The sequence below is a fragment of the Medicago sativa genome, chromosome 7, assembly GCF_051527215.1.
Source record: "Medicago sativa cultivar Bolivia chromosome 7, Bolivia_mono, whole genome shotgun sequence".
NCBI classification, from domain to species: Eukaryota; Viridiplantae; Streptophyta; class Magnoliopsida; order Fabales; family Fabaceae; genus Medicago; species Medicago sativa.
Window position 1 is genome coordinate 30,848,883 of NC_140755.1, and position 16,105 is coordinate 30,864,987.

At 30.3% G+C, this 16,105-nt stretch overlaps 1 long non-coding RNA gene across 1 annotated transcript; it reads left to right on the forward strand.

Moving 5' to 3' along the window:
- The first annotated feature begins 4,112 nt into the window (after positions 1-4,112).
- On the forward strand, positions 4,113-4,722 carry LOC146905558 (uncharacterized). Its single transcript, XR_015019909.1, has 2 exons — positions 4,113-4,261; positions 4,385-4,722. It is a non-coding gene; the product is annotated as an uncharacterized LOC146905558 (long non-coding RNA).
- The last annotated feature ends 11,383 nt before the right edge of the window (positions 4,723-16,105 follow it).

Sequence of the window (16,105 nt, forward strand, 5' to 3'; positions counted from 1 at the left end):
TGAATCAATTTCATTAAATTTGACTTAGTTTTTTTCTTCTCTGTTTTCTTCCACTTCTCTTATCTCCATATTTAAAATATGATTGAATGGATAAAAATTTAGGCTTTGGCGGATGTAGTATGAAAAGGAAAATTACAATTTCAAAATGAAATATATTCAATGATGACAGAGGATGGACAATATATATTTTAAATTATTTTGTAGGGATGGTTGGTGTTATCCACATGGTAATCTAGTTCCTCTTTTAGTGAAAGGTATTTTTATAGAGAAGAGATGATACTAAGGTAAATTGTGAAGACAATGGTAATCATAGGGCTTTCTTATTACTACTGCTTAGGGGGGTCACTAAATTTAACCGATAAGATAAAGTTTATGTCTAGATGTTACGACTTAGATTTGAGAGGGATTGGGAGTAATATTGTAATAGGAAAAATAAGGCTAAGATGTATTCGTAGTTGTTATTAAAGCTAAAAATAACATACAACAGGTGAGACATATGTGTATTGTAGAATAGAGCTTATGGTATTATTTTGCCCTCACACTAATATGATGTTGTTTATTTCACCATCAGATGAACATGGTCGGCCTTAGGCCATAGGCCTAGGGCCCTTGCTGGTAGGGTGCCCAATTTTTTTTTTATTTTTTTTTATGGACGAGGTGTATATAGAAATATTTTGTTTATGGGGATTATATATAGTAAATTTCACATAAAGGCATCAAACATTGACATGATGAATGACTGTACTGAAGTCTATTAATGTTTTTGGCCCTTTTGACGTGATTTACTATATGTGTCCCTTATAGCACAAAGATTTCTATATACACCCTCCATATAAAAAAAAATTGGTTGTTCTTAATAATGTGTCAAAAAAATATCGAAGAAATTGATGATATTTTTTTGGGTCCTTTGTTCCTAATAATGTGTTTCACTAATATTAAAAATATTGGTGATATTTATTATCTAATAAATTGGGATAATTTTCATAACAAAATAAATTATATTTTAGTTGAAAATGGACCTACTAGAGAAATTAATTTTAATCTTTTCTTTCAAAGGTTCCAAAAAAAAAATAAATTACATCAATATAATAATGTCAACTTTCTTTGTACCAAAAAAAAATGTCAACTTTCTTGAATTGATTGAAAATTTAATTATGCGATCCTTAGTTAAATTTGATAATGCAAAATCATGCAAGATAATGCAAGATCATATAAAAATAGGAATGATGTACTTCTAGTATACAAAGGAGTTCTTGTATATATGATTCCTCTAAAAAGTTTAACTCTAATATTGTTCATGTATTTTGCATCCAAAAGTTTAAAATTTAGTTAATTACGTGTTGATATACCTTTACTTTTTTTGTGTTATTATTCTTAGGTGCTAAATTTCAGTCTACTTCGCATGTGCTAATATATTTTATTTTGTTTTGATGTCTATGGTGTATTTGATTTATTTTCAGATGTTGCCTAAAAAATCATTTATTTGGTAGTGGAAAGCGGAAAAAAAAGAATTGAAGAGTTAATAAAATCACAACAATGAGCTAACAAATTTTATGATGTATTATGTAAGGGGGCCTTTTCAGTTTAGATGTACCTTCGTGTTCAGTTTTGAGAATTTTCCAAGCATCCTTAGCCACAGTGCATTGCTTGATCAATCTGAACATGTTCTTGTCCACTCCATGGAATAAAGCGTTCAAAGCCTTCGAGTTTTCAAGAGCTAATTCATCTTCTTCCTTGGACCACTCTTCTTCTGGTTTCAGACTAGCTGTCTTGTTTCCATCATTGCCAAGCACAACAGGATGTTCCCAACCCTTCAGATTTGCTTTCCATGTCTTGCTATCTTTGGATTTGAGGAAAGCACTCATGCGTGATTTCCAATCATCACAGTTGGAGCCATCCAACAAAGGAGGTATGTTCACAAATCCTTCTTCCTTGTCCATAATGCCAGAAGGTATCTTCCCTGGAGCTCACCCTAAAACATAGGGTGCCTGCTCTGATGCCAATTGAAATTCTGGCGCACTTGCAACCAAATGTTCTATGAGATGTTCCAACACCAGACACAGATTACATATGTTGAGTGTAATGTTTAGAACATCGTGCTAGCAGTAAATAAAAATAACAAGGGAAATAAAGAACAAAAAATTAAAAGGCACAAGACAATTGTTAACCAAGTTCGGTGATAAACACACCTACTCTGGGGGCTACCAAGCCTGGAAGGAAATCCACTAGTGTAGTCATTATTCTAAGTTCTCAGCAAACTCCTCGTTTACAACTCTAGACCTAGGACCTACCCGTCTTGACTTCAACCTAGGAACTCCTAGATCTGAGATCCCATCTCTCTTCCCTCAATCAATCACAAGCCCTGTGATTATAAGATTACAACTCAATATGGTGAAGTTACCTTCAAACAATAAACTACCTCCTTGCTTCAAAGATTTGGTGTAGCACATGAGCTACAACTCAATAAACAATGCTTAACATGTATCAAGGTGATACAAGAAAGGCTCACAAATAACAAACAGTCCTTGACTTTCACCACAAACAATACAAGAGAAGAACACATAAAGAACACGACTCAAAACCCTAAAAACTATTCTTTTAGAATGACGGCTTGAATCCCTAACTAGGTCTTGAAGTCTTTCTATATATATATATAGCCTTCAGTAGTAACATATATTTGAATCAAATATTCTTCTCAGAAATATGTTGAAACAAACAATTCTTCAGAAATATATTTCCAAGATTCCTTCTAGAAATATATTTGCACAATTAAATCTTCCTTCAGGCCAAACATATATTTGTGTCAAATATTCTTTTCAAAAATATATGGAAACAAATATTCTTCAGAAATATATCTCCCGAAATCTCTTTTGAAAACATATTTCACAAATAAGGAAACTCCTAAAAAGTAGGAACATCTTTAGGAACCACCAAACAAACCACCAAAGATTCCTAAAATATTGTTTATATTTTATAAAAAAATCTTCCAGCTGATTCTGGACAAAAATATGTTGCTTGGTGAACAAGAAAGAAGGTGTAGTTTCCTTAAAAGATAAAGCTCGCGAAAACCAAGCCACACAAACAAGGCACACTGAACCGTGCCAGTATGTTGGAACATCGCATCCAACATCATGTATGAATATTTGTTTTAGCAAAAGTGAAGCCAACATACAAATACCCAACAATATCCATTCAATGCCTCTGGTTGTTGTCGGAGATTTTGGTTTCTTCTTTTAATACACAGGTGTAGGTATTTGTTTTGTAGCCTTAGTTTCTACAGGCACATTGATTTGATTAAAAATTCTGTAGGCAGGAATGTTGACTCAGCAGGAATGTTGGTTTCAATTTATCACATTTACTAATGGTTACTCTAATAATTTGGAATTTTGCAATTGGTGTGTTTTGAAGTAAACAAAGTTATTTTCTCTTAAAAAAAAGGTTAACAAAGTTATGAGTAATAGAAGTTTGATAGTCATAATGATAGGTGTGAGTTTTGGTTTCATTTTTGTAATTATTTTGGACCTCTGTGTGTTTGCAGGTAGTGTACACCTGTGTAATATCAATTCACTGGCTATGCTCATTGGAATTTTATATATCTTTAAGATTTTTTGTTATTCTGATTTTATAAAGGTTCTTGCTTTGTGATTTGGTGCATCTTATTTTTAGCCATAAAATGTCTCCTTAGATGGAAAGTATGATTTGTTTTTGGAATTTGTTATCATATGGATCATAAGGGATTTTGGAAGCATGCATAATTGATCTTTAATCCATTGTTAATAATAATTGCATTTCCAAAAAAGTAATGCTTCTCAAATATTCATATGAGATATTTTACAATTTTGCATCTAACCGAAAATCTTTATATAATACAAAAGGATACTTCTATGAGCATAAGTACACGTGGCGCCTCATTTTGCTTCTACCATTTAATGCTCCTCAAACAAATTTTTTGCAATGCATTAGACCTTTGATCAAGAAAGTTGACTTAATTGTGTATTATGTATCCATTGCATTTAATATTTTTATCAACCAATTAGAATGGATCATGACTCATAATTTTTTTCTTAACCAATCAAAATAGATCATGACTCATTTATATTTTATGAGCCAATCAAAATTGATCTTGACATGATTTTTTTCCTATATATAGACAATTTTTTTTCATTATCTTCATCTACCATCTTCCTCTCATAAAATAAAAGACATTTTGTGTCCATAATTTAGGTTTCGAGTATACTTTTTATGATTGTTTTTCATTCTGGTTGTATTTATGTGCTTTTTGTTATAACATGTTGGTGTGAAAATTTTGTATTTAGTTTTCCTTCATTTTTTTATCCAGTTCCTTTTTTTTTCTCTTCTTCTAATTAACTATTTGCATTTTCAGGGTAACAAAATTCATGCTATTGTATGAAGAAATATGATCTATAAATTTGAGAAGGATTTGAAGGAAGGAAAGGTCTACTTTGATATTGCGCTACAAATCTTGGATCTTATCAAACAACGAAACATGACTACAAACAAAATTTTTAGTTTAACACAAAAATGAAATTATGCGGAGTGAATAGTGTACCTTCGGATATTTCAGTTCAGATATTGATTTGGTGTTTCTTATTATGTCATTTATATGTATAATACTTTTATTTTGTTCGGATTAGTTTTTTCATCACAACATTATTTTCGATCTTAAAGAGGTAGTACAATCTATTTGGAGGCTTTGATAAACTTTTTTTTTTTAAAGAACGAGGCTTTGATAAACTTGATCATTTGTTATTTACACAAGTACAAAAAAGCAACCATTTTTAGAAAACTCCAATATTGTTTTAAACAATTATAAATTTGAAACAATTAATTGGACTCAAAGTGGTTAATGAGTTCTACTAAAGGATGAATTATTTAAGAAAAATAATTTTTGTTAAGTCTTTAATTTCCTCTTTGCTCGAATTACCCGGGTCCTTTTCCTCTGGGACCGGAGGGTTAACCCCAACAACAAAAAAACATATTAGATTTTTTCCACTATATTTTTAAACAAGTCTATGAATAACAAGATAAATGATACACATAAATGTATCAATCATGCAAGATAAATGTCTTTTGTTACTAAATGATTAATGATACACATAAATGCATCAATCATGCAAGATAAATATGGAAGCTATTTGTTTGACCAAATAAATGAAGGATATTATTATGAATGTGTTATGAATAATTGAAAAAGACATTTGTACACCCTCCGGTCACTAATATAAGCAAAAGTTTGATTTTTAAATTCATTCATTAAATGATGTATGTAGTCTTTATTATAGACTACATACGTCATTTAATGAATTAATCTAAAAATTAAACCTTTGCTTATATTAGTGACCGGAGGGTGTACTTTATATGTGTCATCACTTATATTATAAGTCATTCAAATGTTAACATATGTCATTGATAATTTCCAAGCCAAACAGATTCAAACACTTTAAAAAGGAACAAGATGTAAAAAAAAAATTAGCATTTATCTACAATATTCTTTTCTTTTTTTTCCGAATATTACAAGTTTTTTTTTATGGTATATCAATGTATGCAACAAAATAATAGTAAATGCAAAAAAAAATTATATATATAATCAAAACCGTGTATATCAATGTATATGCTCTTTGCTAAAACCATTTATTATTATTGAATGAATATGCATGTTTTTTTTTTTTGCTAATGAAATTTTTATTTTGTTTTTTGTTACTGCTAACGAATGAATATGCATGTTTGAACCCAAAAAAGTAGTATAGAATATGAATGGCCTAGACATTTAAGAAAAAAATCGTATACTATCTATAAAAATGAATGAAATGAGCTTTCAAAACCTCTATAAAGGTAGTATTATAAAAATAAAAATCATAGCAACACACACTTTTCAACATACCTTTTTTATTGTTTGCAATTCGCACATGTTCCACCAAATCATGTGAGACCCATATAAATTTGGGGGAACTCAAGTGAGTTTTAACCAATCAAAAGAGTGTGTTAAAAAAATGTATATTAAAATGTGTGTTACTAGCATTCCTCATTATGCAAAAGAAATGAAATTATTTTCCATGAAAACCGGTAAAGGTTATTGTCCCCTTTTTCTTATTTGATTTCTTCAATTTAATTGCAATCAACATTTGGTCTTCACAGTTTTTTTGCCAATCATAGACATTGATAAAATCAAGTGTACGTATTTTCCAAATGGAAAGGAATTATTTAGGAAAAACCTTGTATTGAATTATATCATCAGAATAAAAGTTGAAAATTAATATATTTTAATGTATATGTTAATTGTGGGTGTTTACTAATTTGTTAAATAAATGTCTTTCAAGTGGTACTAACATGTTTTCCTAATTCAACTTTCAATTTATGGATTTCTCCCATTTAGTATCAAAAACATATATACTTACTCAATGAAGACTTGGTTCAATTGTCGTGAGTTTAGTTTTCACTGCTAACGTGAAAACTTCTTGATGGGTGGTACGTAAGTATCTCGATTAGAGCTCGATAAATCTCAAAATCTATCCTAATTCAGATGAGCCCTTGGAGTCTGAGTCACTAAACTTTCACTTATAAAAAATAAATAAATTAAAAATAACAAGTTTTCTTTGTGAGAAAAACATCCGCAATGCAAAATATATTCTTTTATTTTTTTTTCAAATGTATTTGGTAGTTTTGAATATGTCCACCAACAAGCATATTTTTCTTTTGGTGAATTTTAATGGAATGCTTACTAACAATTATATATACATCATCGTTCATAAAAAAATAAATAATACACATCATCGTAAATATAGATATTTTCTTCAGTTTGATGTAAATATGATTTATTTTCAATTTAAATGACTGAATAAGTATACCACTTCTTTTTACGATCACACCCCTTAATTAAGGGAATGTTTAATATGACGTTTCTTTTTACCATTTCTTTTTTACTTAATTAAAAAAATATCACATCATTTAAAATGTTAAATAAATATGTAATTTATCAGCTCAAGTAACACATCAATATTTTTCCATGGTTACTTTCCAGCAAATAGCCAAATACCAAAAGTCTTCTCATGGATAATCACATTAGGCTAAGAGTAACCACAAAGATGAAATTGGCACCACATCTCCGTCCTAATCTTTAACGCACTAGGTATATAAGTCATCTCATTTATATGTTTCTCACCACATACTCTTGCATCCAATATGAAGTTTTAACTCATATATGACATATTAAGTTATTAACATATCTCCTTTACGTGTGAGACTTTGTACATTTGTAATCTGGTAACATAACCAAATAAGATTGGAGAAAACATAACATGCTATAAAAGTGGGTTGGTGGTGATTTAATGGATGAATGTTTTTATTCTTTTCATTCATGAGAAGAGAGAAAGTAAATTAGAAAAAGATAGAAGACAAAAAAGCAATTCAAACATGAGAGAGATGATAAGAAAAAAAGAAATGTTTGTGCTTTGTCTATGAGAGTATATAGAATAGAGTGAATTCCTGGTGATTTACGAGTTTGTTGAAGGAGTTCGAAATTTTTTAGTATATGTTTTACCAAAAAATTAAACTAAATAAAAAAAGTCACATTGTTTTAATAATAAATACAACAACCCTTTATTTTGTCAAATTAGCAGAACACATGCAATTTTTCATTGTCAAATCCAACCAAAGATCAAAAGTGAATGAATTTGAAATAATAGACGTTAAATAAAAGATATAGCATGCAAGTGAATAACAACCAATAGCTAAAATTTAAGATAAAAAATTAACAAATGTCATCCAATACCTAACAAAGTAGTTTATCATAATTTTGGGATAATGTTCAGAATTTCAGATGAGCCTACATTGAGTTAGATCACCATATTAGGTCAAAAGAAACCATATAAGTGAGATTGCCACACCACATCTTCACAAAAAATCTTAAGTCATTAAGTATATGTGTCATCTCACTTATATGTTGTTCGAAATCTACTATTTTATCCAATGTAGAACGTCAACTCACACTTGATACATTAACATATGTTAATCAAGTGTATGACTATCCACATCTGTAAATATGTGACATAGTCAAATAAGGTCAATCGTAGGCACATCATGTTCAAAAAGGTAGTTTGATAGTGATTTCATGGAGGCAAATTTATGTTTATTTATTTCATGATAATAGAGAAAGAAAATTAAAAAGAAAAAATAGAATACGAAAAAAGAATTTGAACATGATAAAAATAATTAGGGAAAAAAATATATGTGGCATGCTTTATCCGAAAAATTATTGGGAATAAACTGAGTTGCCGGTAATTATATGGGTTTGTTGAAGGGGTTGAAGATTTTTGAGTAATTATTTTACCAAAAAATTAGACTTAATTAACAAAGCGTCACATCATTTTCAAATGTCTAATAAGCATGTGCTTTGTCAACTAACATAACACATCTGCATTTTTCCATTGTAACATCCCACTAAAGACCAAATGTAAAGTAATTTTAAATGATAAAGGTTGAATATAAAATGGCATGAGAGCGAATGACATCCAAAAACTATATTTAAGTTAAAAAATAAATAAACAAATGACATCTAAACACCAACAAAATAGTTCATCTTAATGTTGGGACAATCACACAATGGAGATTGACACCACATATCGACTTAAAATATCTAATGAGCTTATGAGTATGTATTTTTTTTTCAACTCAGCATAACACTTCTACATTTTTCAATTCTTAGATCCCACCAAAGACTAAAAGTAAAATGGTTTGAAATAATAGATATTGATTAAAAAAAACATCATCAAAGCAAATGACATCCCTAAACTATAAATTTTAAGATGAAAAAATTTAATAAATGATATCCAAAACTAACTAAATAGTTCATCATAATATGTGTCTTCTGAGGGAGCCTATTTTTTTTTTTTTATATATATATAATCAGTTTAGGCTAAGATCAACCACAAAAGTAAGATTCACACCACATCTTCATCTAAAATCTTAAGACATTATGTACATAAGTTATCTCACTTATATTTTCCTCACCATCTACCATTGAATTCAATGTGAAACTTTAACTCACATATGACACATTAACATCTCTCTTAAATGTGAGACTTTTTGCATGTGTAATATGGTGACATATCCAAATTATAAGGACAAACTGAGACCTAACATGAAAAAGGAATTTTTTACATGAGATAGATGGCAAGGAAAACATGTAAGGGGTGTGTGCTTTAACCTTTAAAGTATAGCAAATGGATTGAGTTGCTTGCAATTTTGTAGGTATGTTGAAGGATTAGGAGATTTTGGGGTAATTACTTTACGAAAAAAATAGACTCAATTAAAAAACGTCACATCATTTTAAAATTTCTAATAGGTATATATTTTCGTAAACTCAAAATAATACATTTATCTTTTTTCATTATCAGAATTCACAAAAGACCAAAGTCAAAGAGTTTGAAATAAGGAATGCTGAATAAAAAAACAATGAGCGTGAATGAAATTCAATAACTAAAATTTAAGATAAAAAAGTTAAACAAATGACATATAAAAACTAACAAAACAGTTCATCATAATTTTGGGACTTCTAGGGGATTATGCATAGAGTTTGATCACCATCTTAGATTAAGAGAAACCTCACAAGTGAGATTGATATCATATCTTCGTCCAAAACTTTTAGGCATCAGGAGTCATCTCACTTATATGATGTTCAAAATCTATTATTCCATCCAATACAGAACTTTAATACACATTTGATAAATTATCATTCAACTATCCACCTCCGTAATTACATGACGTATTTAAATATGGTCAATTGAAATCACAAAATGTTCAAAAAAATTAGTTGGCAGTGGTTTCATGGAGAGGGGTTTATGTTTCTTTCTTCCATGAGAAGAAATAAAGAAAATTAAAAGCAAAAAAAAAATCAAAAAAGGAATTAAAACACAAGGGAAGATAGGCGAAAGAAAATAAGTATTGTGCATTTTTTTTTTGTGAGTATAGAGAATATTGTGAGTTGCTGGTTATTTTATGGGTTGGTCGAAGGAGTCCGAGATTTTTGGGTAATTATTTTACCAAAAAATTAGATTCAATTAAACAAACGTCACATGATTTTTTTTTTTAAGGAAAACGTTACATGATTTTAAATTGTCTAATAAATATATATTTTTGTCAACTCAGCATAACACGACGACAATTTACCATTTTCACCTGCTACAAAAGTCCAAAAGTGAATAAATTAAAATAATAGACGTTGAATGAAAAAAAAAACATATGGAAGAGAATGCCATATAAAAACTAAACTTTAAGATGAAAATAAACAAATGACATCCAAAAACTAAAAAACCGGTTAATAACAATATTGTGATTTTCGCATAATCCTACATTGAGTTTGATCATCTCAACATACAAAGATAATCCAAACACGTGAGTTTGACACCACATCTTAACCTAAACCTTAAGAAATTATGTATATGGATCATATCACTTATATGTTGCTCAACATCTACTCTCACATCCAATGTGAAACTTTAGCTCACAGTCAGCACATTAACATATCTCACTTAAGTATAAGACTCTCCGCAGCTGACATTTGTCACTGGGATTCACCCATGCTTCATTCGCAAAGTCGAACCGAGTTATAATATCATCATTGAACCTTATGGAAAGAGCCAACACTGGTGTTAATCTACTCATTAGACATAGAGCAACCACATAAATGAGAATAATACATCTTCATCCAATGTTTTAATTACGACGAAATTCTAGCCCGTGCTTGGCACGGGTGTCCATACTAGTACTACATCAAATCAGTACATGATACAAGTAAGATCATTTATCGCCTTTTATTACACTCGATTGGACCAGTGCACCGCACGGGTCTGCGATCTAGTTGAAGATAATAAAAGTGTTCAATCAATAGGTTCCTGGTCCTTGAATCTAGATTTGCTCAAACTGTTTGTTTGGACTAGGGATTTCAACTGCATTAACACATGTTTTTATTTGCACAAATTGTCCTCTTCCACTGGATCAATAACTGATTTACTTTTCATCATTATAACGATAACCCGAGGTAGAATAAGATGTAACTAAATTCCATTGTCATCGATCTAATGTTAACCTAAGGGGGGGGGGGGGGGGGGGGGGGGATAAGATGTAACTAATTTCCTTTATCATCGGTATAATGTTAACCTGAGATGGTAGTCGTAATTTTTTTTTGAACCAAATGCGGTATGCATGATTTTTTTTAAGCAAGCACGATAAGCATACAAAGAAAAAATGAAAAAGGAAATGACATTAAAAAAAAATTATGTGTGTCGAGACAATTCAATCATACAAAACAAATCACTAAAAAGGGTATAATAACAATAACCATAATAATTCAATTGCTAAAAAAGAAAAACATTGAAAGTATATTAAAGTACACCATACAAAGAGTATTTTAATTTTCTTTCATCTAATTTTATAAAAGATATAAACATTTTTCTTTAGATGGAATATAAACATTATTATTTTTTTTCCTAACGAAGAGATAAAACCAATTATAAAACCTACTTTTATTTGAACTAAAAAGAGAATTCTGCTCTTTACTCAAATGGTTTTGCTCATTCCCAAAGTAAAAGTCCAAAATGCTTCTACGCAACTTAACATGCGTAGCGTGAGTTAACATGTGCTAGTTATAGGAGAAACGTAACTTAAGTCACGCTACGTTGCGTGCTGTTATTAGCCAGACAGAACCACATTCTGCCTCATTTTCAAACACAACACACACAAATCTCAATTTTCTCTCAAATTACCCAACTCCAAAATTCCTTCAACTTCAAATCAAACAACACTACAACAACAAGAACAAGTAAGCTTTCACTTAAATTATGTTGGTATGATAGATTTTTTCACTTAATCTAGAATTTGTTAGGTTTATTGTTTTGTTAAAATTCTAAATTTTTTTTGCAAGAAATGATAGAATGTTAAATGCAAATGACTTATAGTGCTTAATTGTTATGATGTTTAGATGTTTGCATGATTATGTTAGATTTTTTACACTTAGATTAGATTTTTTTTAGATTTAGGGTTTGTTTAAATTTTGGTTATTTTGTTTTTTGCAAGATATGATACAATGTTACATGCAAATGAGTAATATTGCTTAATTATTTAGATGTTTGCATGTTTATGTTGCAGTTATCATTTTTAGGGTTTATGTATAATTTGCACTCCAAGTCTTTGATGAAATCTTTGAATGAGTTTTTCATTGATTGTGTTAAGTTTCTAATTGTGTAGATTTGAAGCAATGGTTGGGTGGATCGACGTTCATGCAGAATTCAACGGCGGAGAGCCTAAGAGGTTGAAAGTTCGGTGCCTTGATGTAACGTTAAGAGGTCTCAAGGATCAACTGAATGAATTCAACCAAGGAGTCAACCCCAGAGACACAAGGAGGGTGGAATACGTCCGGTATAAACGTCCAACGCTCGACGAGGGGAGGGTATCATTCACTTGGGTGGAGTTAAAGAACGACGAAAACGTGATGAGCATGTTTTGGGAGCACAGCATGTTCCAGTGCATGATTCCGCCAGAAGATCGTCATTAGTTAGGGTAAGGTGCATTCCAACTACAACAATTGTCTTACTTCTGAAATGGGGTAATTCAAACTTGCCAAACGGCCAGGACTCAAGCATTTCGCTCGGCATTCATGTTTTTCCTTTGAAAATATTAAATTCTTGTTAGGCTGGTTTAGATGAAGGTATTAGGTGTCAAGGAATGGACCTCATTTCGTTGGCACTTGAATACCATCATCTAAAGCAAGCCTAACAAAAATTTATTCTTTTCAAAGGAAAACATGAATGCCGGGTGAAATGCTTGAGTCCTGTTGTTTGGCAAGTTTGAATTTACCCCATTTCAGAGGTAAGACAGTTGTTGTAGTTGGAATGCACATTCCAACTACAACAATTGTCTTACTCTGGATGGGGCAATTCAAGCTTGTTAATCGGCATGACTCCAACATTCGATAAGCATCTTGAATGCTGGTATTCAAGTGTCAAGGATTGGACCTCATTTCGTTGGCACTTGAATACAATCATTCAAGATGCTGATCGTATGTTGGAGTCCTGCTGCTTAGCAAGTTTGAATTTGCCCCATTCAGTGGTAAGAAAATTGTTGCAGTTGGAAGGTGCATGTAATGTAATGTAATTGTTGACATACATGTTATTTATGTAACGTAACGATACCTTAATTCGAATTCACGCTATCGCAATTTTTATTCGAATTCACGCTATCGCACTTTTTATTGAAATTCACACTATCGCAATTTTTATTCAAATTCACGCTATCACAATTTTTATTCAAATTCACGCTATCGCAATATTTATTCGAATTCACGCTATCACAATTTTTATTCGAATTCACGCTATCGCAATTTTTATTCGAATTCACGCTATCCCAATTTTTATTCGAATTCACGCTATCACAATTTATGTTCGAATTCACGTTATCGCACTTTTTATTCAAATTTACGCTATCGCAATTTTTATTCAAATTCACGCTATCGCAATATTTATTTACTTTATTCAAACTCATTTATTAATTTTATTAATTCAATAAGCAATCGTAAAATAAATGCAACAATGAACAAAAATAAAGAAACAAAAATAATAAATATAAAATATCATTTTATTAATATAATTCTTATTACATTTACAATGGGGTAAAACTAAAACTGCGAAAAAATAAAAACCACCAGAAAACCGACCTATCTTGCGTAAAAATAAAAGAAAACCACCAGAAAACCTACTTCCTAGGGTAAAACTAAAAGTAAACCACCAGAAAACCGACCTTCATGGGGTAAAACTAAATCTGCACATTTAGTTTTATCCAATGTGATTCTTTTCCCAAGAAAGCTGCTCACTACTTATCTTTTTCCCAGCATTCCCACTACTTATCATTCTTTCTCTTTTTAGACGAAAATAAAGAAGGAAAAAAAGAAGGAAAGGAAGAAGATTCATAGGGGGAGAGAGTGAGAATGGGAGATGGTGTGAAAAAATGGGGAAGTTTAGAGGTGTATTTATAGGGGGAGATTGTAACATAGGTTATATCTACCATAAATAGGGTCAAGAAACGTGTAAAAACGTGTAAAATCAATTAAAATGCATTGAACAAAGTCAAAAAAACGTGTTCTTGAGCCCAGGATTAACACTAGCGTGAGTTAACTCACGCCCAGGATTAACACTAGCATGAGTTAACTCACGCCCAGGTTAACACTAACGTGAGTTAACTCACGCTAGTTAAGCCGGTGGTAACAACTCAAAAACACGTTTGTTAGACTTTGGTCGGTTATTCAACCATGGTTTTAGTTTTACACTTTTTTTTTACTGTTTTTTGACTGCATTTAGTGCAAATAAAACCTATGCACTAAATAATTTTCAATTAGGCCTTTATTTTTTTTTGTTACATTTAAGGACTTTATTCTAAATTAATTTATTAACTTTATTCTAAATTAATTTATTAACTTTATTCTGAAATTATTTTGTTTACATTAATCTAAATTATTTTATTAAATTTATTCTAAATTAATTTATTAACTTTATTCTAAATTATTTTGTTTACATCAATCTAAATTATTTTCTTAACTTTATTCTAAATTATATTATTAACATTATTATGAAATTATTTTGTTTACATTAATCTAAATTATTTTCTTAACTTTATTCTAAATTATTTTATTAACATTATTCTGAAATTATTTTGTTTACATTAATCTAAATTATTTTCTTAACTTTATTCTAAATTATTTTGTTTACATTAATCTAAATTATTTTCTTAACTTTATTCTAAATTAATTTATTAACTTTATTCTAAATTATTTTGTTTACATTAATCTAAATTATTGATTCGATATTATTCTTTAAATAAATACAAATATAAATAAAAGTAAATGAACTAAATTAATATTTATTCATTAAATACAACATTAGAAAATAAAAGCAAATATAAAATATATGAACAAAATTGAGGCATATAACAATATCTCATTTTATTAATAATTCATCCATTACAATAATTCAAACAATACTTTATTCCAATTCACTAAATCTACTTATTTTCTTGGGGTAAAAAGTGAACAATCTTCGTGGGGTAAAAGTGAGCAGCCTTCTTGGGGAAAATACATCATCCACCCTTGGACTAAATTTAAATCTGGTTTTTTTTTACCCCAAGAAGTTCTTTTTACGCACGGTAAAAAGTTTCTGGGATTAAAAAAAGAAGATTTAAACTTATCCCAAGGGTCGATCACTTCCCCAAGTCGGCTACTCACTATTTTACCCCAACGAAGTTTGTTCACTTTTTACCCCAAGAAAATATTGAAAAAAAGAAAGAAAGAAGAGAAATAGAGGGAGAGAGTGAGGAGGGGGAGAAAGTGATATGGTGTGAGGAATTAGGGGAGGGGTATTTATAGGTAGAAATGGGAACCTAGGTTGTATCTAACCTAAATGTGGTAAAAAAAAAACGTGTGAAATGGTAAAAAACATGTAGATTGAATGTTGAAAACCTGACCAAAGTTGGAAAAACGTTTGTTCTTCACCGGCCAACTAGCGTGAGTTAACTCGCGCTAGTGCTAAATGGTGCGTGACTTAAGTCATGTTCATAATACACTAACGCATGTTAATTCACGTAGCGTGACTTAACATAGGTACAGAATACACTAGCGCATGTTAAGTTGCATAGGGGCATTTTGGACTTTTATTTTGAAAGTGAGCAAAACCATTTGGGTAAAGCGCAGAATTCATAAAAAAAAAAAAAACCAACAAACATATGAGTTATACACTAAAGCCCATTCCACTTATTTTGAAGAGGCAGGCCCATAATCATATCATATGCCATCAAATACAAATTTAGCGCTCTATTTGCCTTTGTAGTTGTATCAGAAATACACAGTCGGAGTTGCACCACGAACTCAGGTGAGTTCATTGTTTATGGAATTTTTTTGACAAATAAAAAAGATCTGAATTTAATGGTTATCATCAATTATTTTTGTTCTTGTTATTGGATATATTTTGTGAATGGGTTAGTGTCACTTAGTTTTGTTTACGTTTTATGTATTGGTTTTTTTGTTTTGAGTTAGGACAAGTTGGTG